Source organism: Micromys minutus, assembly GCF_963924665.1.
Source record: "Micromys minutus genome assembly, chromosome: 29".
Classification (NCBI taxonomy): Eukaryota; Metazoa; Chordata; class Mammalia; order Rodentia; family Muridae; genus Micromys; species Micromys minutus.
The window spans coordinates 18190056-18214685 of record NC_137964.1 but is presented as its reverse complement, the minus strand read 5'-3'; the positions used below and the strand labels follow the sequence as shown (position 1 = coordinate 18214685).

Below are 24630 nucleotides of genomic sequence, written 5' to 3'. Positions count from 1 at the left end.
TGCTCAACTTGACAGGACCTAGAATCACCATAGAAACCAACTTCTGAGCATGTTTGTGAGGGAGCTTTTTATTAGGCTAATGGAGGAGGGAACATGCTTTCTAAATGTAGCCCATGATCTAGGATCCTGAGCTATATATTAGGGAAAAAATGTGGGAGTCATGGGAGCAGCTGCCTCAGTCTCCCACTGCTAGGCTTTCCCACCATGGTGGACTATGAACCCTCAAACTGTGAGCCAAGACATTTTTGTTTCCTTGAATTGCTTCTGCCAGATATCTTATTACAGTAATGAAAAGAGTAACCATCACAGGCACAAATCAAAATGACATAGAAAGTTTTCTTTTAAAAAGGGGGTAAAAACAAGAAGGCCAGGCAGTATTAGGATGAAATACAGTTCTTGTCACCCTCATATAAATCAGATGCACATAGCCAAGTCCCTCTCATAATTTTTTTCTAGATTCAAAACAGAAATTTTATCCTCTCAGAAATAAAGCTAGCTTACTTTATTAAACATCTTTTAACAAGGAATATGTCTGTGATGGTTTGTATATGCTTTGTCCAAGGGAATGCCACTATTAGAAGGTATGACCCTGTTGGAGTAGGTGTGGCCTTGTTGGAGTAGGTGTGTCACTGTGGATGTGGGCTTTAAGACCCAAATCCTAGATGCCTAGAAGATCAGTATTCTGCTAGCAGCCTTCAAGTGAAGATGTAGAACTCTCAGCTTTTCCTACGCCATGCCTATCTAGATGCTGCCATGCTCCCACTTGATGATAATGAACTGAAGTCCAATTAAATGTTGTCTTTATAAGACTTGACTTGGTCATGGTGTCTGTTCACAGCAGTGAAACTCTAAGTAATACAAGGAATGAATGCTTGAAAGAGGCATCTGGTATACCAGGGCCATGTACCCAGCAGTTAAGAGACCAGAACCATATATGGGGAGAGTCCTACCTACTGGGGAGAGCTTCTGCCAGTGATCCTCAAATATAGGTGGTTTCAGAATCACAAGGGTAACTTGCTAAAATAAAGACTGCTGGGCTGTAACCACAGCTTTCATAGGGTGACATGTAGAGTTTGTTCATTTAGTTCCACTCTGGATGCTCAGGTGGATGGTCTAGAGCATGAGCTTAGAAAACTGCTATCTCCATGACTGACCCTCTGTAACCCAGACATCTCTTAATGAATCAAGAAATGATGAAGGAAGCAAGGCTTGGTGGCACATTCCTGAAATCCTAGCAATCAGAAGATGTAGGTAGGAGACTCTTGGGCTTAATGCCAGTTTAGCCTATAGACTAAGAGTCTGTTTCAAAAATTTTAAACAAAAACCCCCAAAAAAACCAAACAAAACAAAAACCAAGAGCTGGAGCTAGGGAGAAAGCTCAGTTGGTAAAATGATTGCTGCTACTCAAGCATGACCCAAGCTCTAGCCTTAGAACCCCCTTTTTTTTTTTTTTTTTTTAAGGCATGGTGTCACATGCTTATGATCACAGAGCTGGAGAGGTGGAGACAGAAGTAGAAGAAAGGGCTAGAGAGATGGCTCAGTGGTTAGGAGTGTATTCTGCTCTTGTCGAAGAGTAGAGTTTGGTTCCTAGAACCCAGATAGGGTTGTTCACAATCACCAGCTCCAAAGGATCCAATGCCCTCTTTTGGCTTCTGCTGTCACCAGAACACACACACACATACACACCACTCACACACAGATATAAATAAAAATAAATCTTCAAGAAAAAATAACAAGGACTGAGTCTGAGAAATGACACCCTAAAGTTGTCCTCTGGCTTCCATAAGCTTATGCAAATGCGCGCGCACACACACACACACACACACATTTACTTTTGTGGCTGGAACTGGAGTCCACTGGCAGAGTGGGGAAAGGCTAGGAATCCTCAGATGTTCAGGGAGGGCAGAGGGCTATGTGGAGCCTAGAACTAACTGTATGCCAAGGAGCACTGGCCAGCTTGGTGGATTTCTGGCTTTTTTTTTTTTTTTTTTTTTTTTTTTTTTTTTTTTTAACCAAGAGAAGACAAACAGGCCAGAAGGCCGTGGCTCTGTGCAAAGAGCTCTGATTACATTCTCCCTGCTGCCGCTCATTAGAGATGAGGCCTTGGCAAGTCAGTCGATCTCAGTGTGCTTTGGGGTTTGTTTGGGAAATGAAACACTTAGTCAGGGAGCTTTGGTGGGGGGACCTTCTTGAGCTAATATTCTGTAACTTCTGGGATGCAGACTTTAGGTGTGGCGATGAGAGTCCTCCCCCACACAGTCACACTTTTTAAAAAAGATTTTATACAATTTTTATTTCTGCGTTCCCTGTGTGAATTGGGGGAGGGTGGGGGTAAGCAGTATGTGAATATGAGTGGGGGTGGGGCTGAGGGTGGGGTTAGTATAAGAATGTATATATGTATCAATGCCATTAGAGGCCAGAAAGGGGTGTCAGATCCCCTAGAGCTGGAGTTGCTGGGAGTTATGAGCTGCCCTTTGTGGGTGCTGGGAACCACACTCATGTCCTCTGGAGAAGCAAGTGCTCCTAACTGATGAGCCATCTCTCCAACCCACTCCTAATGCAGACCATCTGTCATAATTTCAGAGGTGTCACCAACACAGTGGCATCAGCTGGGAATCTCTGTCCTCCCCTGACAGAGTAATGGATGGTGTCCAGCGTGCCAGCCAATGTACCAGCAAGACATAATCAGCTAAGCAAGCCAGCGTGGGGGCAAGTGCTGGGCTCTGAGCCTGGATGGAAATCTAGGAGAACAAATGGAGCTGAGAGAGAAAGTGGGCAGCTGGCCCAGTGCTGGGTTCACTGGTGGCAATCTGAGGCTACCGTGGTGGTCAGGCAAGGGAAACAGGAAAGCTGCTCCATGGTCACAATGTTCCCTCGGTTTCTATAGAGCATGTGTAGAGACTACAAGACCAGAATGCTCTTTCTGAGGCTGGTTTAATTAAAACTTCATTCTACTTCTATTTTTTTTTAATTCTGTTTATACGTTGTGTCTATGTGCATATATACAATATGTGTGTGGGTCCCTACAGAGAAAAGCATTGGATCCCTTGGGGGTTGAAGTTCTAGAAGGTCCTGAGGCACTAAACATGGATGCTCAGAACAGATTGCACATCCTCTGGAAGAGCAGCAAACACTCTTTGCCACTGAGCCATCTCTCCAGCTCCTAACCTTTTTAACTGTACATAGACATATGTGTCCAAGTCTGGGTTCAAGCATGAAAATGTAGTACCCATGGAGTCCGGAAGAGGGCAGACTTCCCTGGAGCTGGAGTTATAGGTGGTTGTGGGCGTTTAGAATGCATATGTTCCTGCTGCCTGATTGTGAGATTGGTTCCTAAACTGGGCTATTATGAATAGTGCTGGAGCAGAAATGGATGTACAAGTCCCTGTGAAATCCTTGGGGGTCCTTCGGGTAAATCACTGTGGCTGTTGGCTCTTATTAGCTGCATAAAAATCACAAACGTTTGCATCCCGTGAAAGACCTAAAGCTATTAATGTAGCAGAGGAAATGGCATGGAATGGGGAGTGTGGAGTTTGAGGACTAGATTGTGGATGCACAGTAAATGCTAGGATAAAGTTTAAAAATAAAAGAAACAAAAGTAAGTCTGTTTCTAAAAAAAAGACTACAGGCTGGGGAGATGACTCGGAGGTTACTAAGCACTTGGCCCATAAAGGCGAGGGCCAGAGTTTCCCCAGAAATCCACATGAAATCCTGAGTGGGCATGGTTGCCTACGCATAACTCCAGCCTTAGGATGTGAATCCAAGGGTTCCCCAGAGCAAGCTGGATAGTGAGAACAGTCAGACTGTGCACTCTGGGGTCAACTGAGAGGCCGCACCTCTATGATTATTGTGAGCAGGGGTCCTAACACCAACCTGGGATTTCCACATGCACCTGGAACACATGTTCACCCCCACATACAATTAAATGCCTCTTTATATATTTTAAATAAAAAAAACCCTATTTTCTATGCATGACTGGTTCACCCATATGTATGTCTGTCTGTGTACCACATGTGTGCTTGCTGCCCACAGAAGTCAGAAGAGGAGCTGGATTTCCTGAAACTAGAGTTGCACATGATTGTGAGCTGCCACATGGGTGGAAACTGGAAGCTATAGCCAGGTCCTCTGCAAGAGCAACAAGTGCTCTCAACTACTGAGCCATCCCTCCAGGTCCAAAACTTCCTTCATACACACACACACACACACAGTCAGAAGAGCACATTAGAAGTCAGAAGAGAGTCACAGGTCAGATCCTCTGAGGCCCAACGTAGGTCTTGGGAACAGAATCTGGACCTCTCGAAGAGCAGTAAACATCCTTAACTGTGGAGCCATCTTTTCAGCTCCTTAATTAAAATGACAACAGTACAGTATAAAAGATCCAGATGATTCATTCCGCCGTGGAAATGTGAGATTTCCTGGGAGCTCTTGAACCGGTCCATAGTGGGGTGTGTGTGTATGTGTGTGTATGTGTGTGTGTGTGTGTGTGATTGTGTGTGTCCTCTTCAGGCATGAGTAAGATTCAGGGACGAAGGGAAGAGGTTCTTCCTGCTGCGGAAGAAGGCAGAGGAAGGGGAAGGTGGTCTTTTATGTTAAGCAGGCCTGGCTCCTCTAACCACCTGGAGAGAAACTTCTGGGTTCACACACTTGATTGTCAGCAGGTGGTGCTGTTTGAGGGGGTGATGGGATGCGGAAAAAGGTCACTTCACTGGTGGGAGTAAATGACTTGGAATGGATAGGCTTTGATAATTCATGGCCTAAGCTCTCATTCCCAGTCTGATCTTTCCTTCCTGTTCAGCCAAAACTATAAGGATGTGAAGACTAGTCTCTCCTACTTCCACAGACTCCCCACTGTGCCCTCAAACTTTGAGCCCAAACAAACACGCTTTTATCAGATATCTGGCCCCAGCAATGGGAACAGGAAGTTATAAATTGCGCTGCAACTACTTCACTAGTGCTAAAGGACCCACCAGCCCCCGTGCCCCACCCAAAGCTAAATTAACACAGACAGAGCCAGCCCCTGAGAATCTGCTATCACAGCATAGCAGATGTCACAGAGTGATGGGTGGAACAACACGGAGTCCCTGCCCATTGCTGCTAGGTGTGCACATGTGCACACACGTGAATCTGGGGGTCCTCACTGATCTCCTGTGGGTAGCTTTTGCTCCCTCTAGAGATCATCTCTGTTCTCGAAGTGCCAAAATCTTTCACTGACCCATCTGTGGAATTTACTAGAGGGTTTGTGGTGAACCAGAACACAGAAACCACCATTTACCATTCAGCAAAATGTAGCCCAAGGGCTACTCTGGCTTTTCCTGCTGTTTGGCTAGGTTCCTGCATCCCTGGTCCCCATTCTCCTGGGCAACATCCAAATCCATCCTTCTGCCTCCTTTTTACACGCCATGAACCATACTCACTGAGAATAAAATGGCCACACTATTAGGATTCCAGGGCAAAGCAGCCTCCCCATTACCCCGTCTTTCCTTCCTCTCTATTCGAGTAGTTTCTGTTGGTATCCCCCAAACCCTTCCCCCTTCCCTTGGACCACTTCAGATCATCTGCTCTGATGCCAGTTCCATTCAGGAAGTTACCAGGAAGTGGCCATACAGGATCAAAGGTCTCCCAACCGCGGGTCCCTCAGGTCCATCAGGCTGCACAATATTCAAAGATCTGCCTATATTGCATCCTTCTTCTTGAATGTGAATTCTAGGAGGCCTTGGAATGTGGGAAGCCACTGTATTCGCCATTACAAGATGGCGCCCAGCCTGAAGGGAGAGTGGCCAGTTTTGAGATAAACAACCTAAGTGCACATGCACGCCTGCCTGTTTTTGCTGAATCATGGTGACTCTGAGTATGCTAATTAGGGCGCACAGAATGCACCAATCAGGTGGCAGCACAGTCCTCCTAAGCATATGTAAGGAGGGCTGGTTTCTGGGCTCGGGGTCTTTTGCTACTTCAATCAAGCCCGCAATAAACGCCTGTAGAAGGATCCTGTTGTGGCGCGTCTTCCTTGCCGGCGAGATAGGCGATCGCTACATTGGAACACTAAGCTGAGTTCTCAGACATCTTATGAAACCCAGCACATGGTGAGAGCTCAGGAAATTGCTCAGTGGAGGGATGGCTGCTGGAGCTCATGAATAGTGCTGCCTCCTGCTTGCCTAAGGGCCACAGACATTTCTGATCCCTGTCCCCCACCTCCATCATCCTGCTACACAGATGTTCACATAATCGATTTCTTGAGTTCTCAACCATGGCTCTCAGACCCCACGAGTTCAATGTATTGTGCTGGGTCCCATCTCACCCTTCCTGCCCTTAGCCCATAGGGAGACTCACATTTTGATTAGAAATATGCTTTGAGGAAGGGCTTGGAAGATGGTTGTCAGTACAGGGCCACCATGCAAGCATGGGGGTCTGAGTTTAATCTCTAGACCCCGGTTTTGTTTCTTAAAGGTGTATTTCATGGCTCACATGTATAACCCCAGAGCTAAGGGAGTACGCAGAGGCAGTAAGATCCCCCCAAGGCTTACTGCCCCACCATATTCAAGAGCCAGCATCGTCAACTGGTGAGGTTCAGGCTCAGTAAGAGACCTGATAATAAGGTGGTGACGGGTCAGTGAGATAGCTCAGTGGATAAGGTACCTGCCATCAAGGCTCATGACAAGAGTCTAATCCCTGGGTCCCACAGGGTAGAAGAATAACTAATCCTCCAAAGTTGTTCTCTGACCTCCACATATGCATTATGGGAAGCTTGACTCTGTGCCCTGCCTTGCCTGTCATGATGGACAGGACCTTGAACTCTAAACTAAAATAAAATGGTAGGCATACACATGCACAAATACACATGAACTAATAAATAAAAATATAATAAATAAAAGTAAGGTGAAAGATAATAGAGGAAGATACTCGTGGTCATACTTTGACCTATACACATACACACACACATGCACACACACATACACACATATACACACACATATAAACATATACATACACACATACATACATATACACACATACACACATATATACACACATACACATACACACATACACAAAAACATACATACACACATGCACACACATACACAAACACATACACATGCACACACATACATACATACACACATACACATATACACACATACACATACATATAACACACACACATGCACTTGCACACACATACACACACATGCATCTACATATACACATCTACACACTCACATACACATCTGTACACAAACACTCAAACACATAATACTCATTTGCACACCGAGAAACATGTATTCCTATACATAAAACATACAAAATAGCCTTTGATGCACCTTAACCAAGACTTTGAAGAGTCCCATGATTCCTGAAGATAAACAGTGATCTCTCTTCCTTCTTAGCCCAGATATCAGGCAGAGTTAATTTGAGAACAGAGGCAGGGCCTGGCGACTCTCACAGATGAGACTATTTACTGAATCCAGCCAAGAAGCAGGGCTATTTACTGGTACCCAGAGCATCCTCCAGCATCCTTCCAGGCAAACAGTTTTAAGCCTTTTAAAAATAAATGATGTCCAAACAAATGCTGGTAAGGAGGCAGGAAAAAGGGGGGGGGGGGGCAATGAATTAGTGTCACCACTCTGAGGAATAAAGTTTGCACAGAAAACTAAAGCAGAACTGCCTGGAACGGTGCCTTTATCCCTCTCTGTCTCCTGATAGCAGATGTGATGTTTAGAATTCTGTGTAAAACTCTTGCTTCAAGCTGTTTCAGGCTCTTGTTGTTGCCTTGCTTCCCTGACTTGATGGACTTGTCCTTGAACTATGATCTAAAATAAAAAGAAACCGCCATATGACCCAGCCACATTACTGCTGGGTACATTCCCTGAGCACCCTAAGTCAGCAGACAGCAGAGATGCCTGCACCTCTGCAGGACATTCACTCAGTGCTGTGGTACCCACAGTAGAAAAGGCACGGAGCCAGCCTAGGTGCCAACTACAAAAGGACAGGTAACCAAAAAGTGATGTACACAGCGGGGGTTTTATTTAACCCTAAAGAGAAAGAAATTAGGATGTAGGCAGGAAAATGGGTGGAACTGGAAATCATTTTGTTATGCAAAGGAAGCCAGGCTCAGAAAGACAATGAGGGTATGTTTTGTCTCCTATAGAGAATGTAGACTTTTAAATAGACATTAATATGGAGATGGATGGATGGATGGATGGATGGATGGATGGATGGATGGATGAGTGGGTGGTGTCTATATACATGTGGTGCTTACACAGGCAAACACACACATGAGATAAATAAATTTTAAATAAATTTGTATGGTGTTCTAGACACCCAGCCTTTATGTCTCCACCCTAAGAGAAAACTGGCAGTGTATCTACCATGTTTCAAGAAAGCTGATTTAAAAAAAAAAAAGAAGAAGAAAGAAAAGAAAAAAGAAATCTACAGGACTCTTCAAAAGCATCCCAGTGACTCACTGTGTAAAGGATGCTCCTGAATCCAGTCTCAAATCATACTGACTTGAGTAACACCTGCTAGGCCTGTGACTCCGCAGTGACTAACGGTATCCTACAGGACTTATCCACGTACAGTTTACCCCAGGACTTTAGGAAACACAGTATTATAGACACCAGCAGGTCAGACCATCTGTAAATGGGGTGAGACATCACAAGGGGTTTCCTGGGGAGCCAATTTCTGGTTAGAACTTGGATCCTGGGGAGGAATCCCTAAGAATAACGCTGATGAGATCAGATAATTATCTCCTCCGGAAATCAAGGGAAATTGAAAATTAGCAGAATCTGTCGAAAACAGGAAGGACACATGAAGAGGCGATGGCGGGGCAACGGAGCCTCAGAATAAATTCTGTTTCTATAAACTCAATTGCATTGTGGCACTGCTGCCTGAGGCCCCCGAGGAACTTCTCTCTGGAGCAAAGAATTAATCGCCATTGCCTCATCCTCTCCGGTCAGCCCGGATGACCTGCACAGGCTTCCTGAGCCGACATCTACTCACTTCAGACAGGGCGCCCAATAGCTAAGACAAAGAAAAAGATCTCCCCCTCCCCCATGTGTGTCTTGGCGAAGCAATTGAGTCTCCCAGTAACAGTTAATTGGCTATAGATGCTCAGGGAGTGTTGGGAACTGTGAGTATCCCTCCCCAACCTCTGACCATGACAGAACTGTAAAGTTCTGCCCAGTCTTCAGCAAATCTCCTGTGGGGCCATCCCAGTAGCTGAGCCTTTAAGAGTGCACCGCTATGCATGCTGGGAAGATAATGGTCTACATCACTCTCTGTGCCTTGACCTTCCTGGCTGCCTTGTAACTCTCAGAAAGGGTTAAATGCCATCTGTCACAGAACCATCAGAAGTTGTCCTTATGAGAATAATAATGAGAACCTTATTATTCCTTCCTATTGTGGATACCTGTGAGGTCCCCATACATAACACCCCATGTTATGCTCTGCATAAGTCTTTGCTCATTAAGGAAAACTCAAGAGCTAGAAATGCCAACTGTGCAAGCACTGATGCTTCCTGGTGTGTGTGTGTGTGTGTGTGTGTGTGTGTGTGTGTGTGTGTGTGTGTGTGTGTGTAAAACAGACTATTCTCTGCACTGTTGAATATGCTCAAAATCCTCCACAAAAAAGAAATGAAAGTAAAAACAAAGTTTATTTTCAAGGGAGAAAGAGAAAGATTTAGAATTCAGATTCCCTCGTCTCCCATGGAAGAGGTCCATGCATTAAAACGCAAACACAAAAACAAACAAAAAAAGACCAGACAGCTCAGATTTTAGTTACAACAAGCACGCTTGGAAAACAACCCAAACAGCTTAATCAACACAGAACATAGGGAAGGCTGTTTGTGAAACTTAATTGCCATTTTAATGTGTTTTAATTGCATAGAAATGCTATTTAATGTAGTGTTTCACTTCCCATTTGCTGTCTTGGGGAAATGGCAGAGCTCAGAAAAGGAGGTAGGCTGTCGCTGAGGAGTCCCTTGATGAGAGTAAAATACTCCCTCAGCACCACAGTTGGGCCCCAGGCAGCTCCTCCCTTTGGTCACCACCACAATACCTCCCCGCACCAACCTTCCCTACAGGCAGGGAACCACGTCATTTCTGAGATGTCCGAGGAGAGAAAGAACCAAGCTGAAAGATGCATCTGCCTGGGAGCAAAACATGAACGGAGACCAGCCAACCTTGGTTATGTCCCAGGGGCACAGAGGAAGACATCAAATCGTCCTTAGCCTCATCTCTCCCTCACATGAAGCTCCAAAGGGATTCCAATCCAGGAAACTAAGGCAGCTGAGAACAATGCTAACCCTCAGGTACCTCTCTAGACGAGAAGTTGGGGAACCTGTAGCCCTCTCGACACATAGTCATTCAGGATGGTGAAAGGTATTAGGAATCAGGGGCAAGCCAGAGAAACTGCCATCCGGAATGGGCTTCTGTCATTAACACACGTCATAGCCCAATGTGGCAAGAAAGGGTTACTTCATCAATGTTAGGATCCTGTGCTGGTTAGCCTTGATTGTCAACTTGACACAGCCTACATGTACTGGAGAAGGGAGCCTCAGTGGATGGATTATACAGGTCAGATTTGCCTGTTAACAACTAGTGTGGGATTGTCTTGATTATGAATATCTAAGTTTCTTGTCTTTGGGGTTTTTTGGTCTGTCTGTCTGTCTCTCTCTCTCTCTCTCTCTCTCTCTCTCTCTCTCTCTCTCTCTCTCTCAGTTGGTTGGTTTTATTTGTCTGTTTTGTTTTTTGGAAATGGGTCTCAGGTAGTACAGGCTAGCCTCAAACTCACTATGTAGCTAAGGATGACCTCAAACTGATCCTCTTACCCCTGATGCTGGGACTACAGGCTTACACCATGATACGCTGAAAGCCTGAGCTTCTCGCCCAGCCCCCAAGCTTGTGCGTAGGATCTGTTCACCTCTTTCCATCTATCTTCATCCCCATCCCCAGACCCTCCCACACTCTAGGCTCTCCATGTGATCCTTGCCATTTCTAACCTAGCTCCTACTTCCTGTCCGCACCTTTGATACCCTAGCTCAGGGTGTTCCCCGGAACCGCTAGGACGGTGCAGTTTTCACGTTCAGGTCTTAGCTCAGAGAGGCCTATGGTCCAAGTCTATGCTATCCTCTTGCCAGGAAGAGCAGGACAAATAAATGAACACCCTGAGGGGACACTGATCGGTACCACATAGAACAGGTTCTTAACCCAACTAGTAGGACTTAAAAGAAAAAAATATATAATATATATATATCTCCTTGCCCAAGGTCTCTTCCTGTCTTTGATCATTTCTGTTCCCAGATGAAAGACACACACACACACACACACACACACACACACACACACAGCCTTTATATTTAATATGTCTTATGTAGCACAATAGCTGGGCAACCACCTAACCTCTGTGCTATTAGAATCTGCCTCCTACTTAACTCAGAGTAACTACTTATTCATTTCTGTGTTCCATCTTGGCTGTTCTTAACTCCAATGAGTTAGCCCTCTGAACCACGTTCTCTAGTCCATGGTGGCTCTTGTCTCTCTTCTGCACACTCTTCTAAGGCAGGGTGGCTCTCTCCTTTCTGCTCCTTCCTCCTGGTACCAAACCCGTGAAACCTAAACCCCGCCTGTTGTCTCTTCTATTGGCTGCTGGCATCTTTAGTAACCAGTCAGAATTAACTGGGAGCAGGGTCCCTCAGTGACTTACATGTGAACTCTCAAGCAAACAGTTTTAGGGGGCCCAAATTAACATTAGAATATAAAAACCATTAGGCCAAACCCATTACAGACTGCTTTTGGGGGGCTGTCAAATGATCCTTACTCAGATGTTGCCTAAGATCATTGGAAAACACGAAAATTTACATTATAAATTGTAATAGTCACAAAATTGGAGTTCTGAAGTGGTGGTGGGAATAATTTAATGGTTGGGGGGGTCACCACAACACGAGGAACTGTGTGTATTAAAGGGTCCCATGCAGCACTGGGAAGGCTGAGAAGCGCTGGCTTAGAAGAAGTGACCGGAAATAACTGAAGAATAATTGCTATAAAACACATGCTTGGGGAGAGGGCAGAATAAAGAGGGAGCAGGACTGGGTCAGTGCAGACCTGTAATCCTAGCACTCAGGAGGCTGAGGCAGGAGGATCACACGTTTGCCTGGATTATACAGTAAGTTCCCAGCTAACTGGGGCTACATGACAGACCCTTCAAAAAAGACAAAGCAACAGACCTGACTCACCATCAAACAAACCAACCATAGGAACCCTCACAAAACACCAGCAGGGTCCTCTTCTCTCCAGAAGAACTACACACAGCTCATGGGGTCTTTGGCCGGTGAGTCCTGATGACTTATGCCTATAACTCTCTTCGGAAACTGCAGTGGCCTCATCTCCCTGCCCTGCCCTCACACACTGTTCAGGGATCTGATCCTGTGAACAGATTCCTTGCCTCAAATCCCAGACCTGGAGTGGGCGGGGCGGTGGGTGGGGCAGGGATGGAGGGGCAGCCAGGGCACAGGTTTTAGATTTACACCCCAGCTTCAGCTCCAGCCTTGCAAGCCCCGTGATTTGGGGAAAGTTGAAGGCTTGGGGAAGCCCCAAGTTCCCTCATCTACAAAGAAGATAATAACGCCACTTGGTAGACATCCAGTGGTGGATTAAGTAAGATAACAAATATAAATTCGGCCAGCGGGACTGAACTGGAATTGACAAAGGGAGGGTAGCAGCCTACAGTCCACAGGAGCCCTGGGAAACAAAGCTGGAGAAGCACTGCACGTATACTGGGGGCCTCAAAAACACACAGACACATGCAGACGTGTGTACGCATGTGTGTACACATGCAGATAAACACACAGACACCTGGGGGTGTGTGCACAAGTGCCAGGAAATATGCTTTCATGCATAGGAAGGTGTACTCAGTCTTTTCCTAGAAACTCCTGATATTCTGAAGTAAAAAACCCAAAAAACAAACAAACAAACCCCCCCCCAAAAAAACAAAACAAAACAAAACAAAAAAACCAAAAAAAAAAAAAGAGCTGGAAACAAAAACAGCCACCACTTCCATGGTAATACTAGTTTATTTAGGGCTAAATATGAATGCACGTGGCTTGGGAATGTGGACTTAGGGTGTCCCAAATACCATGTGCCAATGTGAGAGTAGTACTCTGAGCTTTTTAAAAATGGGCTCAAAATGAAAGAAAGTCACAAATCAGGACATTTTCCAGATATGCTGGTGGGGACATCAGGAAGATGATGGCTGGAAAGATGGGGAAAGTCTTTGCCGTGGGTCTCAGACACCTGATGCCACAGTGGAAGTGGGAAGTGTGGCAAAGCTAACACATACAATGGTTTTATTTCTCAGTCACAAAGATGGTGGGTAGACTAGTAAGGAAGGTAATGGCAGGCGAGATATCTAGTATAGACCTGCAGCATTCCAGCTCTCTCAGATCAGCAGGGTCTCATCCTTTGGCCTATAGCATCTTCAGCTCAGGGATGTGGCTTTTCCCTCCTATAAATTTCAGTTCGTAATGAAGAAGCCGGTCAGGTTGTCACCAGATAGTCTTGGATGCTGCTTCCAGGTGTAATACCATATCCCTGGGTGTGACCTCCAGGTGTGACATCCAGGTGTGACACCATGTCCCTGGGGGTGGACTTCCAGGGGTGACAGCATGTCCTTGGATGTAGACTTCCAGGTGTGACACCATGTTCCTGGCTGTGACTTAAACCTGGGTGGAACTTTAGGTGGGACATGTGTCTCTCTGGGTGTGACTTCTGAGTGTGATTCGGGGAAGGATCATTTCAGTTCTCAGGAAAGGAAGCAGGGAGGGGGATTTTTTAAGGTCCCCTGGGCAGTGGCTGCCAGCTGATGCAGGAGGCTGAGCCCTGTGGGATTCAGTTCTCAGGGACTGCTTCAGGGAGAGAGCTGAAATAAAGACCTAAACCAACACTCAGCAGCACCCAACAACACCCAGCAACACCCAGCAATACCCAACAACACCCAGCAATACCCAGCAATACCCAACAACACCCAGAAACACCCAACAACACCCACAACACCCAGCAATACCCAACAACACCCACAACACCCAGCAACACCCAACAACACCCACAACACCCAGCAATACCCAACAACACCCAGCAATACCCAACAACACCCAGCAACACCCAAAAATACCCACAATACCCAGCAACACCTAGCAACACCCAGCAACACCCAACAACACCCACAATACCCAGCAATACCCAACAACACCCAGCAACACCTAGCAACACCCAGCAACACTCAGGGTGACAGGGATGGTTCCCAGAGCATCCAGCCTCAGCTAGACACCGTGGTGTCAGTGTGTTTGCGCTGTTCTGGTTTTATAGTCCTCAGCTTCGAAGGCTCCAGGGGAGCTGGGATAAGAGACTTAAGGTCTCAGGGGTACTACAACTAGCAAGGGTGCTGCCGCCATCGGCACACCGGACTGTTTTCAGCTCCCCCTCAGCTCATTAGGAGAAGAAACATGACACAGATTGAGGCGGCTTTATTTCTTTGGGGTGGACTGGCATGACTTAAAATAGTTAATATTTTTTTTTCTATCTTCATTGACTTGTCTAACAACGCAGAGAATATCCTCCCTGGGCACAGAACAAAAGAGATTACCCTGTCACGGGAGCTTAACTGAGGTCTGACAGCTGCATGCTGATCCAAGGTGTGGGGGACCAGGTTCCCCCTGCTTAAAACAATTAGGCTTATCCTTGGGGAGACACCTCCCTTTCTTCCCAAACAGCTTTCCAGTCATGTACCTCTTTCTCTGGAGGGAATAAACGGGCGGCGTTCTAGATCATTCTTTTATCTGACAGGTAATAAATAGGTAATCAGGAGATATAAATGCCTGGCATCAAAGGACATAGCTTGCAAATGGAGCAAGACACCAGCTCAGGGCCTGCTACCTCCACCAGTCCAAGCTAGTTTCATCATCTTAGTGTGCTGGGAACAAAGCTGCAGTACGGAGAAGAACTCCCAAGCCAGAAGGGGAAGGGGGAGTATAGAGCAGGTGGGGAGGGGAGGGAGTTCTCAGCGGGCAGGAGTTTTAGCACAGCCTCTCTGTCCACTTTTCCTGGGACCCAGGAAGAAGATTTCTGCAAAAAGCATCCATCTCTGGGCTTTCCCTCATTGAGCTCAATTTGTGTGGTGGGGGGGCGGGGTGTTGAGTGGGAGAGAGGGAGGGAGGCTTGGGGGTGTGGGATGTGTGTGTGTGGTCTGTGTAGTGTGGGTGGGTGGGGGTGTGTATGTGTGTATGTGTGTATGGTCTGTGTGGTGTGTGCATATGTGTGTGTGTGTGTGTGTGTGTGTGTGTGTGTGTGTGTGTGTGTGTCAGAGATTGATACTGGATGTCCTCTATCATGTTCCACTCTAGTTTCTGAGACAGGGTCTCTCAATGAACCTGGAGCTCACCAATTTGGCCAGGCTAGCCGGTCCAAAAGCTCCAGGGATCCTCCTGTCTCCATTGCCCCTGTGCTGGAAATACAGATTCCCCACCATGCCCAGCACTTTATGTGGGTGCTGGGAATCTGAACCTGAGAGCCTCATGCTTGAACAAACAACACACACACACACACACACACACACACACAGAGCTTTACTAACTGAACCATCTCCTCAGTTCCTCCATGTAATTTTTATTGTATAAAAAATAATATTGGCAAAGTATTTCAGGGTCAAACCCAATTAACAAATATTCATGAAGGGGGTGGGGGAAGATGGAGACCTGTATTACTTCCTGATCGAGGGCTGTACTAAAAGCACCCTTGAAGAAAGGAAGGTTGGGAAGAAAAGCTTAGTCTGACTCACAGCCCATCAGGGTTTGGGAGACATGGTGGCCCGTCTATGAGTCTGGCCCAAGTCAGGAGCAAGAGAAAGAGAAAGAAGACAGGAAGTAGAGTAAGACTATAAACCCTCCAAGCCCAACCTAGAAGACAGGTTTTAGTCTAGAAAGGCTCCACCTCCCAGAGGCTCTATACCCGCTCCAAACAGCGCCACCTACTGGACATAGAGTGTTTAACCTCTGTGGGAGGGGAATGGTTCACATTCAAACCACAACACACCTAACCTTAGACCCTCAGGGTACAGTTGGTGACCCTTCTGTGTCCAGCTGGTGACTGCCAGTTTTGCTTTTAATTCTCTGTTTTTCTTTAGGGGGAAAAAGAAGGAGGAGGTGGCCAGCACAAGGACGCCTGTGGCTTTGGCATTTCAAGTGTCCAGAAAGCTTATTGCAGAGGGGAAAGAAATGTCAGGCCAGGGTTCCAAACCATGTGTGTCTGGTGCTACCCAAGTGCAATTCCTTCCTCCTGACTCCTCAAGGTTTCTGGCCTTTTAGGACTCTCTCTGAATTTGGACACTTAGGAAAAGGTGCCAAGGGAGTTCTATTCAGGGGGAGAAAAATGTGACAGTTAATCTTGATTGTCACCTTGATGGTACGTAGAGTCACCATGGAAATAAATCTTAGATCATGTCTTCAAGGGAGGGTGTACAGTGGATTAGCTGACTTGGGAAGCCCCACCCTAAATGTGGGTATCCCCAGCCTGGACTGACTCAAAAGGAGACAGAGAGCCAAGCACCAGCATCTGTCCCTCTCTGCTTCCTGACTGTGGATGTCACGTGACCAGCTGGCCCAATGCCCGTGCCGTCCCTCCCATAGTGGACTCAAACTGTGAGCCACTGTAACCCTCTTTTAGTTTGCTTCCATCAGGGAATTTTCCCCCCCACTACAACAAAGAAAGTGACTAATAAGGTAGCTAATCAAATAATCACACTGTTCAGGTAGGGTCACGTGATGTCTAACTGCACACACGAGACAAGAGGAATCCGACCTCCACCATGATGCCTGGAAGATTCTAGAACTTTTTCACCCTGAGTGACTATAAGCCATTCATTGGTGGGACGAGGCAGGAGTAAGGTGGGGTGCAGGTATGGGTGGAGAGATTTACAGCAGAGAGAAGAGAAGAAAGGCCTGGAAATAAAAGGCAAAAGGAAGAGGGCGGGGAGTACTCAGGTGGGCCTGAAGCCACTAGATTAGACCAGAGCACACAGAGCCTGGTGGGCCAAATCAAGGATTAGATGTGTAATCCCCAAAGCCAAGGGAAGCCACGTTAGACTTAGCATAAGAGTGCTCAAGCTGGGGGTGGGACTTGATCCAATTTGCATTCACACAAAATCCTGGGATTTCCATCTGGGATATAAATTTGAGCCTGCCAAGAAAAGATGGCAGTAAGCCTGTCCACAGGCTACAGTGGCAGATGCTAGAGGGAGACAGGTCAGCGGCAGGGCCTCGGGTGGGAATGGCAGAGACAGAGGGGCAGATAGCTGGTGAGATATTCAAGACTTGAGGCACAGAGAGTGGGGGACAGGGAGGCACTGGGGGTGCCTGGTATTTCTGCTTGACTGTGGGAAAAGAGCACTCACTCTCTTGAGTCAAAAAAGCGCCCACAGCCTGCTGGACCTCCTTGTTCACCGCCTCTTCCTTTTTCTTATCCATTACGGGTTCCTTCTTTGTGTATTTGAGTTCCCCTCTTCCCCCAAGGGACCATTACAGCCTTGGAGACTGAAAGAAACATGAATTAAATTCACATTGCTATGACCTGGCGGAAACAGTATAAAAGAAGTATTCATTGGTGGGAGGGAGGGAAGGATGTCACAGTTTAGAACAGAGGTCCTTAACCTGTGAGTCTCGACCCCTTTGTGGAGGGGTCAAAAGATTCTTCCACGGGGCTCACTTAAGACCATGGGAAAACACAGACATTTACATTATGCTTCATAACAGCAGCAAATTTACAGTCCTGAAGTTGCAGTGAAAATGATTTTATGGTTGGGGGTCACTACCACATGAGGAACTGGATTAAAGGCTCACTGCATTAGGAAGGCTGAGAACCACTGGTTTGAAGGGATGGCCCATCACAGTGGTGAAGGCATGGCAGCAGAAATGTGAGACATTGGTCACACGGCATCCACAGTCAGGAAGCAGAGAGAGATGAACGCTGGTGCTCAGCTCACTGTCTCCTTTGTATTCAGACCTGAACTGTCGTCTATGCACGCTGCCGTCCACATTTCCGGGTTTCCTCACTTCCGTTAACACGGTCTAGACGTTCCCTCACAGATATTGCCTGGAAGCTTACATCCTAGATGGTTCTACATTCTGTGCAGCTGACAATATTAACTATAACCGCGCGGGGAGGAGGGAGGAGTCAGAGAGAACCAAGATGAAAGTATAGCTCCAAGTTTAAAATTGTGCAGTAAAACTAAGGTGGTCTGAAGCAGGCGGACAGAGCACTCCATGAAATGCTACGAAGCACTGTAACACAATCAAAAACCAGGCATCCCAGAGTGGAATAAGAAACCATGCCAAAAGGGGAGAGGGGTAAGCAGTGAATTACCCAGGTTTGTTCTGGGAAGATCCAGAGGGGAAGCAGATGGGGAAGGGAGTGGGGGGGGTGGGGGGAGGTAGGGAAGTAATGACTGAGCCAAGCTGGACTTACAGAGGAAGGGTGCAGGTTGGAAGCCACTCTGTGATCTTCCAGAGGGTGGGACGGGGAGTCATCTTCCAGTAGGCAAAGGTCAGGGGCAAAAGGTCATGCTCACACTTTGTTGCTAGCGGAGTGTTATGTTTTTCCTGGAATGCTCAGAGATCTCACAAATGAAAGCATTGTGTCGCTAAATGTGGTGGCTCTCCTGGCAGGGATCCGAGTCTACATGCTGGATGCACTGGGCACAGGTTACACTAATTATCCGCACTGACACTGTAGTCTATAAATTGTCTCAGGCTGGAAATGTTAGTGGCTTATGCAAAGTCCCGGTGCATGGCGGCTGCATGCCTGCACCCTGCCAGAACGGTTGCCTCGCTGCAGGTAATAGAGAGATGAGAGAGAAAGAATGCCAAGCCGCTTGATCAAACGGTAGTTACGTGAGCTTTGGAGATGAAAAAATAATGCTTTGCTGTCTTTCCGTCTCCAGACCCTCCAGACTCCTGTACCGCTGCTGAATGAGTTGCCATGGAGACTTCACAAAGCATCCCACTGTCCTGTGGGTCACCCTTACAGGTAGAGTCGGCACAGCGTAGATTTCAAAGAAAATATCAACAGACGCTCTTAGCATCAAATGTCACTGTGTCCTCAAAGATAGCTTAACTCGGAGCATCTGCATTTTTTACAGGACCATAGCATCTCAGGGTGAGCAGGGACCTTAAATGTCACCTGTTTCAATACCATACCTCTCTCTAATGTAGTCATCTCACTCCGTCCAGAACAACCGCCTCTGGGGGTTTCTGATTCCGCCCAAAATTTCTTCCTATGCTGTTTCTCAGCAAGATACCGCCACACCCCAGTGCTGGTCACCTGCACCCTGTGCAAGACACTCTATTACACTCAAATCTCACAACTCTTTACATTCCAAATCCTGGCTTAGAAATCCAAATTCCATTAATCTGAAACCATCGCTTTCTCGAAATGTTGCCATTTCTTTATTCTACAGCCCCTTCCTTCCCCCACCACTTCCTGCCTGAGCTCCGAACGTCACACTAGGCCAGTACTTTACCACAGAGCTACACCTCCACCATAGCCTTTTTATATCGCAAAGTTAAGTAATTAAGTACAGGGACAAAATAAAAAAAATGAGTAAGAGCCAGGCTTGATGGCATATGCCTATAATCTCATTATCTGTGGGATAGCGCTATCCTGAGTTACATAATGAGATGTCTTGACTAAAACACGCTGCTAAACACAAGACCAAAGCCAGGTAGGGCAGACAGGGTGGTGTGTGAGATCTTGTAACCCTATCACTGGGGAGGCAGGGACAGGAGGATACCTGGTACCTGTGCCAGTGAGCCTCACATAATAGACAAGTTCTAGATTTAGTGAGAGACCCTACCTCAAGCTATTAGATAGAGGGTAGTTAAGGAAGACATCCAATGTCAATCTCTGGCCTCCACATGCATGCACACACACATGTTTATGTGGTACATACATACATACATAATACATGCCTATGTGGTATTTATATACATATACAACATACACACATTTGTGGTACATATACACATATACCCCATACACACATACTTATGGGGTTCATACACATATATACAATGTAAGTACATACATGGTGTATACTCACATATACAACAATGCACATACATGAAAACAAATGTGCTATATACACACATATACAATACACACAGACATGTGGTGCATACACATATACAACATACACTCACATGAGATACATACACACAGACATAACACACACACATATGTGGTACATACACACATATACAGCACACAGGCACACACACACACATACTTTTCAAATAGATTCATGCTGAACTTAATTTGCCCTGTCCGGAGGATAACAGTAGAGTGTGACTGTTCTTCTCCCTCCATGTTCAGCCATCTGTAGAATGAATAGAGAGAGCACTTGGCCTCCTCCAGCTGCCTGTTGTTGTGAGACCCCTGGGAGGGTGTGCCTATCCCTTTCCACCCTGACCTTCCCACCAATCAGAAGTTGCATTGGGTGTGGTCTGCAGCAACAGATGTTCCCACCCTCGGCAGGCTGTCTGTTGCATGTGCTCTAGAAAAACAGCATAGTTCCCAACTGGCCACAGTGACTCATCCTGCAGCTCACGGTTATTATGGGCTACATTGTATCATCTGGAAATGTGCATGTCGAGACCTTAGTCCCTTGCACCTCAGAGAGGAGCTATATTTAGATGGGGCCTGTGAAGATGAGAATTAATGAAAAGGAGGTCATTAAAGCAGATCCTATTTGTTACATTTGAATGGGAACTGTCCCCCAGAGACACATATGTGGAGAACCTAATCCCAAAAGAAATGGTGCCAGAAGCAGGGCTTTGGGGAATGATTGATTAGACCGTGAGCGCTCTGAGGTTATGAGTGATTCATCCATCCACAGGTTTGTAACTTGATGGCCTACTGGAAGGTGTTGGGCACATGGGGAGTGGGACAAACTGAAGGTGTGTGTGTGGGAGGGGGGCGTCCTTAGGGCATGTTCTGGGTTTTTTCTGTCTCTCTCATTTCATCTCTTCTTTTTTTCCTTTTCTCCTCCTCCTTCCCCCACGTTCCCTCTCCTCCCCAGAAAATGATGCTCCTGCTATGATGATAATTCAGATTCACCAGTGGCCTGAAGCAATCTAGCCAGATGGTCACACACTAAAGTCTCCAAAGCTGTGACGCAAAATACAGAAGGATGACTAATAAACTAACCAACTGTAACCTGGGTTCTTGTACAAAGAGGTTTGGGAAAACATGCACATGTGTGTATGCACATACACATGCACACATACAGGTGCACACACATATACACATATGCAGGCATACACGTGCACACACAGGCATTCACACATGCAAATACATAGACATGTGAATGCACGTGCACACACAGACATGCACACACACATGCACACACAGGCGTGCACATACATATGCATGCGCGTGCACACACACATATGTACACCCAATGAAGATAATATAAAATACAAGATATCCAGTGATAGCAAGAGATGGAAAGAGACAACAGAAGAAACCAACACCCTCATAACTTGATCTTGAAGTTCTAGCCTCCAGAGCCAAGAAACATACCCACTATTTAGAATAGCCACCTGGGGCCATGGATATCAGCACACACCTGTGCATGAAGGAAGGATGGGTCCTTTCACAAAGGGACTGTTTATCCAGCCTTTGCTTCCAAATAGATCAGATGATGATTTGAATGGCAACTGTTGGTGAGGACGTTTCTACTTCTAGACCCTTCTTATATGGACAGTACCACCCCATGCCCTGGGGCATCCACACTCAGTATAAAGGAGACAGCAAGCTGAGCACCAGTATTTAGCTCGCTCTGCTTCCTGGCTGTGGGTATAATGTGAGTAGCTGCCTCGTTTGCCTGTTACCATACCTACCCAACTATGACAGACTACATGTATTTCTTAAGTACCTCAGCAACAATGAACATAACTAAAACAGATGGTAAACATCCACATTCTCCTTAACATGTAAATTTCTAAGCTCTCAGGTTCCACCGGATGACTAAAGCAGGATGGTGGGTCTACAAGAGAACCCTCACAGAACTGTCTTTTCCTGGTCCAATAATCTAAACATCCTCTTCTTCCTCACCTCTACATCTAGCCTAATTCACTTACCACTGGAGCCTGGTCCTGGGGCAGAAGGCAGGAAAGGAGGCTGCAGATGCTGGAGATGAGGGAGAGATCGCCACATATCACTGGATGATGCTGGCTCTGGGCAGCAGCTCTGTCCTCACTGAGGCTCCTCTTGGTTCAACTTATGACCTAGGTGTGGCCATCCAAGTCATGTGGCCTGAAGCTTTTCTTAGAAAGCTCTGCCTTCTAGTGTTGCAGACTCTCCATCCTACCAGAGAGAGACAACCCTTTTTGCCCCAATGGCATATGGTGGTCCCTTGGCTTCTGGCTTTTTTCAATGTATAGACCCATTCAGAGGTTTTGCTCTCACTACCGTGCTAACCCCTACACATCTGTTGAGAGGTTGGGAAGGGGGCCATGCTAGATAGAAAAAGTAATGTCTGTGTGTGTGCCTGTGTGTCTGTGTGTGTGTCTGCCTGTGTGCCTGTGTGTCTGTGTGTGTGCCTGTGTGTGTACCTGTGTGTGTCTGTGTGTGTGCCTGTATATGTGTGTCTGTGTGTGTCTTTGTGTGTGTGTCTGTGTGTGTGTGTGAAGGCCAGAGGAGTATGAAGGATGCTTAGAGTTCTATCAGTGCCTATCTTACTCTTCTGAGACAGGGTATCATACTTGGAGTTAGAGTTAGACCATCAGGCAGCAAGTCCCAGAGATGCTTCTGTCTCTGTCCCCCCATCAGCCAGCACTGGGGTTATTTACTACCACACCCAGCTATTTACATGGAGGCTGGGGATTTGAACCCAGGTCTCCGTGCTTATACGGCAAGTGTTCTTCTTCCCATAATTGAGCCGTCTCTCCAGGCTCCCTTATGACTAGCTTTGAATACAAGCAGAGAGACATCAGCTTCACTCACCTGCAGGCATGCCCGATTGCTGGGAATGAAGCAAGATAAGAAATCCCCCTTCTAGGCCTAGTCAGAGCCCCAGGCTCTGGAGATCAGACCCTGATACTGCATTCCTGCTCTGCTCTGTGACAGCCCTGGGCAAGCTGCTTAACTTCATTGTGCCTCGTTAGCTTATTTTTTAATGTGTTATTTTTTATAAATTCTTTTGAGAATTTCACAAATGAATATAATATATTTTGACCATATTCATCCCTCATTCTTCCCTCCAACTCCTCCTGGGTCTGCCCCTCCTTTCCCTACTCCCTTCTCAATATCATGTCTTTTCCTTCCTTTAAAAACTAATAACCCACTGAGTCCAGTTTGTGCTATCCAAATACTCCTGGGTGTGGGGCTATTCACTATGACACACCAGGAAAATTTAGGAAAAACTGGTTCTCCTTCCCTGGTAGCCATCAATTATCAACAGCTCTTCAGCTAGGGGTGGGGCGTCCTCACTGGTTTAAGTAACCATAGTTACAAAAGGTCTTGCATGCTTCTAATCCCAGTAATAGGGAGGTAGGGCAGGGAACTTACTACAAGTCTGAGTGATAGCAAAACCCTGTCTCAATGTTAATGGACTAATTAATTAGTCAACCTGCTAATTAGTGAATGAGTAGGTAAGATAGACAGAAGGTAGACAGACAGCTAAGTTATGAATCATAAAGGTTAGCAAAGTGCCTGGTATGAAGTAGATGCTCATGGAAGACAGATATTGTTTGCTGTTATTATTACTGTTTTATGCAAGGCTCACAGAACAGTCTGTCTTTGGCCTCCCACCTTCCCGTTATCAAAGGTTGATAGGCTTCATTCTTCGATGGAAGTAAATAACCTGACATAGCCCTCAGTGCTAATCAGGGTCAGAGACTGTGTTTGTTAGGGAATGGGGGGGGCACCTGGTAGATTTAAATGGTAATGTCCACATTATTCAGAGAAGGAAGGCAAAGAAAGACAGAAGATGGGGTGTGTGAAGAAAGGTGGGGAAAGAGATCAAGGGAGGCCCGAATATCTCCTTCTTACCAAGGGAGCAGAGTTTGCCAATAGAAAGTAAATCAGGTAAAGTCAAGGATATCCAAATGAGAAGCAGTGGGTGGCTTAGTGAGTAAAGGTATTACTTTTCCAAGCACACAAATTATAATAATAAATTTGAAAGTATTAAGATAAAATTTGTTCCTAATTTAGGTTTGAGTTGTCTATCTATCTACCTATGTATGTATGTATGTATGTATGTATCTATCTATCTATATCTATCTATGTATCTATGTATCTATGTATGTATCTATGTATGTATGTATGTATGTATGTATGTATGTATGTATCTATCTATCTATCTATCTATCTATCTATCTATCTATCTGATGTCTGTGTTGATCTTTGTGGTGATTTGAATAAGAACCCCATAGACTCACATATCTGAATGCTTAGTCACTAGGGAGTGGCACCATTTGAAAGGATTAGAAGGGTTAGGATGTTGCCTCCTTGGAGGAGGTATGTTACTGGGGGTTTCAAAAAGTTGTTATAACACCTTGTTATGACAACCTTTGCAATTCATTAT

The 24630-nt window shown here is 46.1% G+C and overlaps 1 protein-coding gene across 2 annotated transcripts in view; it reads right to left on the bottom strand.

Moving 5' to 3' along the window:
• Nucleotides 1-24630, bottom strand: part of GALNT17 (polypeptide N-acetylgalactosaminyltransferase 17) — a 420712-nt gene that overhangs the window by 129498 nt on the left and 266584 nt on the right. The window lies entirely within an intron of this gene.